This window comes from Geospiza fortis, unplaced genomic scaffold (genome assembly GCF_000277835.1).
Source record: "Geospiza fortis unplaced genomic scaffold, GeoFor_1.0 scaffold2085, whole genome shotgun sequence".
NCBI lineage: Eukaryota > Metazoa > Chordata > Aves > Passeriformes > Thraupidae > Geospiza > Geospiza fortis.
In genome coordinates, this window is record NW_005055313.1 from 7131 (window position 1) to 10709 (window position 3579).

Genomic DNA, 3579 nt, shown 5'->3' on the forward strand with positions numbered 1-3579 from the left:
AGCTGAGAAGGAGAAGGGGGAGGGGGGTGCAGCGGGCAGAGCCAGAGATTTTAACCCTTTTCTTGGATGATAGAAACCTTACAAATACTGATCCTCCTGGATCTGAATGAGAAGAGAGACAGAGATGAAATAAGAGGAAATGGGTAAGTGTGATGAAAGTCTGTGCAAGTAAAAGATGTCAGAAGTTGAGAAGAATCCTAGGTGGGAGGAGATGATGGAGTGGCCTTTGGCTGGACTTTTCTTGTATAGCCATGGACGGAACCATTTTTTTCTGTGACACAGAGACTGCATTTAGGGGGAGGCAATGGCTTGGAGCCAAGAGAGTGCAGTGATGTTATGTGAAGGAGTGCGTGAACAGAGACAATGGGTGAGGAGGGTGGTGCCCCCTGTCTTCAGTGAAGAAGATGTCTGTTCTCGAGACCCCTCGGCCCCAAGGCGTGAATTTGGGGGGGACAGGTGTCCCGAAAGGGAGAGACTGTTGCTTTTTTGGAACTGGGCAAAGCATCCTTAAAAGGGGAACTCTAGAAACAGCTCTGGTGCATGCACAGTGATGAGAGCACTGTACATGGAAAGAAGATATCACGATGGCAAATGTTCTCTGGGTGGTGCCATGTGTGACATGGAAGCGCAAAAGGTTTCAACTGTGTTTCCTGGGGAAGCCTATGGTACAAGAGACTCCTCTCTCCTTGATGAACTGAGAATTGATTATCTGAAGGGTGGTAACTTGATTGAGAATCCAAGGTTTTGTCTCACTCTGCTGTGTTGGAAATTTGGTGGGGGGATGAGGAATATGTTTGGAAGGTTTTCATTCTGAGTTCTGTGTGTGTGTTTCTTTTACATATTGTAAGTTAATAAAGTTTTTTTTCCCCTGTATTCCTAAGTTAGAGCACATTAAGGCGAATATATTTTCATGGGGGCACTGGCATTGCGCCAGCGTCAAACCATGACACTCGCCTAGTTCAGAAATACACAAGTCTCTGAGTGAGCAATCATAGGATAGATTTAAACTCAAATAGAGACCTCAGCCAATCATGTTCAATCCAGAATGCAGAGATATCACTGGTGAAGGAGCTGGGCGGTGCTGAGACCTTGACCAATCAGTTGTCTAGACCCGGGATTTTTGAACTCCCTATATAAGAAGGCTCTGAACAATAAAACACACTGTTGTCGCATGATCCCGGTGACTCAAGTTGTGAATCTGTCTCTAACCTATGACCACACGTAACACGTGGTGCCCCGTGTGAGAAGAACAGCTATTCCATGAGGAGAGCAGGGGGAGACAGAACAGCCCATCAGGCTGTATAAAAATATGGCAAGCAAGCAGAGCCGTCAAAAACGGTGTGAAGAGCCGACCAAAAATGGGGTAAAGAATGGACCAAAAATCAGTATTTTCCTTTTTAAATACCCCCTGTAAATAGAAGAAAAACAGTGCCCAAAATATTGAAGGATGTATCTCACTAGAAGAAAACCTCATCATCAAGGTACCTAAATAAGGGGTAGAATATATACAGCTAGCGTTGTTAACCTTGCTAAGGTGGTCTAAGAACCACGGACTGAATGTTATAAAGCCCTGGAAAATTGTTTCAGACTTGCTGGGGCAGCAGTGAGGAGGCCACGGACACCACCCGCCGAAACGCCCACCAAAGACGCAGAGCAGGGCAGAGTAATTCGTTAAAACTGAAAATCACGGGACAAAGACTCTCTAACTAGTCAAAGTTAGAAAGTGATATGTTTATTACGCCAGCGGGCGGCACGGGTGGGGTCACCCCCGAAACGCGTGACCGCACCACACAAGGATTTTTGCCTTCTATTTATTTCCCAAAATAATACATATGCATAACCCCAGCACCTCCCATCCCCGCTTTGTATTAAAATGAGGTTAATTAGTCCTTCACACGTGCGCAATTCTCCTCTTGAATTGGGTCGGTGGTCTCAAATTGGGTCAGTGGTCCCAGGGATGAAGTCAGGAAGGTCTTCGTCAGGTCTCTGTGACCCTCTGGCACAATCCAAGGCTCCCTGCTTTGTGATGGATCAACACAGAGCCCAGGTGCTGGGCATTGTTCTACTGGTTTCAATATGTTCCTATAATGGTTCACTTGCTCCACTTCCTTCTACAAAGGAGCTCATATTATAACAATTATATGAAAAATGCTAATCACTTGTGTTAAAATTTTAGAATTTTAATAATAAAATAGTAACAAAAAATTAGGACAAGAATTTGGACAATCAAAGTTAGGACAATAAAAGACTAAAAAGCAAAGAATTATGGACGTCTGGATGCTCTTGGGCACTAAGCCACAAAAGCATGCCTTGCTAACAAAGGATTAACCCTTAAAAGCAATAGCCTGTTGCATATTCATATATCTCATACATGATTCAAAAATTCTTTTCAAACAAAGGGTGTTTTCTGGTTATTGTCAACTTCCCCCCTCATCTTGTAAATCAATTCCTTTGGCTCCTCGAAGTCTGGAGAAGTCTGGTTTTTCCGGATATGGAGGTAATAATTCTTCTCTTGGAATTTTGGTGTCTTGTTGCTGTAATCTCTAAGCAAAGAATCTCTTGATTATCTTATCTATTCCTTGAGCTAGTTCGAAAAAATATCTTACATTGCATAGTTTTTAATTTAATATTATGTTATAGCTTAAAACTATATTTACCACATATGAAAAGTGCATATTATATGGCTCTACGCAGATATTTACCAAATGGATTTTTGATGTATTGATTAGTAGTGCTGTATTAACATTTTAATAGTGAATGTAGTCTTGTAATTAGAAGATAATTTTTTTGTAGTCACAATAAGAACTGTGTTAGTGGGGTTTGTTTTTCTTTTTTTCTCTCTAAGAAAGGAATGAGACACTCTCATCAGATAAGCAACCACAGGAAACCTATATCTTTCAGAGAAAAGAATTTATTGCTTCCTTATCAGAAGAAAGAAAACTTCTTCCCACCTCGAAGGCACTATGGGATTAGGAGGGAGAAGTTGACACTGAGCAGACAAAAATCTTGTGTTTGAATGGAATTTATGCATCATGTATGAAGTGTATGAATATGCAACAGGCTATTGCCCTTAAAGATTACTCCTTTTGTTAGAGGAGTGTCCTTTTTCCCGGGCTCGTGCTGCCTGGAAAAAAGTACCCGGACGTCCATAACTCTTTGTCTTTATTGTCTCATATTGTCCTAACTCAACTTGTCCAAATTATTATTACTCTAATTGTATTACTATTTTTATAACTATTTTATTATTAAACTTTTAGAAATTTTGAAAACAAGTGATTGGCGTTTTTCACAATTTGGTAGCAGAGGATGGTTCACACCTCACTGCCGGTGCTGTAGGAGAGTCAGAGTGGGAAAGGTGCACCCCTGCCCTTTTTGGCAGCCTCGCTTTGTCTCCCCTGCGGTAACCGACAGACGCAGGTTCCGATCTGTGGACAAAAGGAGGCAATAAAACAAAGAGAAGGGAAAAGGCTCCCTACAACCGTGGTCATTGGCCCCCTAAGACTAGTAGTGCGCACAAAGAACCTGGGAAGGAAAACAGATTGGTAAGTATTTCTCGGGGGGGCAGGTACGGGGGGGGGG

At 42.3% G+C, this 3579-nt stretch overlaps 1 long non-coding RNA gene across 1 annotated transcript; it reads right to left on the reverse strand.

Annotated features, from left to right (window-relative positions):
* Positions 1-1703: 1703 nt before the first annotated feature.
* Positions 1704-3569, reverse strand: LOC115949268. Its single transcript, XR_004082815.1, has 2 exons — positions 3318-3569; positions 1704-2111 (listed from the first exon to the last, which is right to left on the reverse strand). It is a non-coding gene; the product is annotated as an uncharacterized LOC115949268 (long non-coding RNA).
* Positions 3570-3579: the final 10 nt, after the last annotated feature.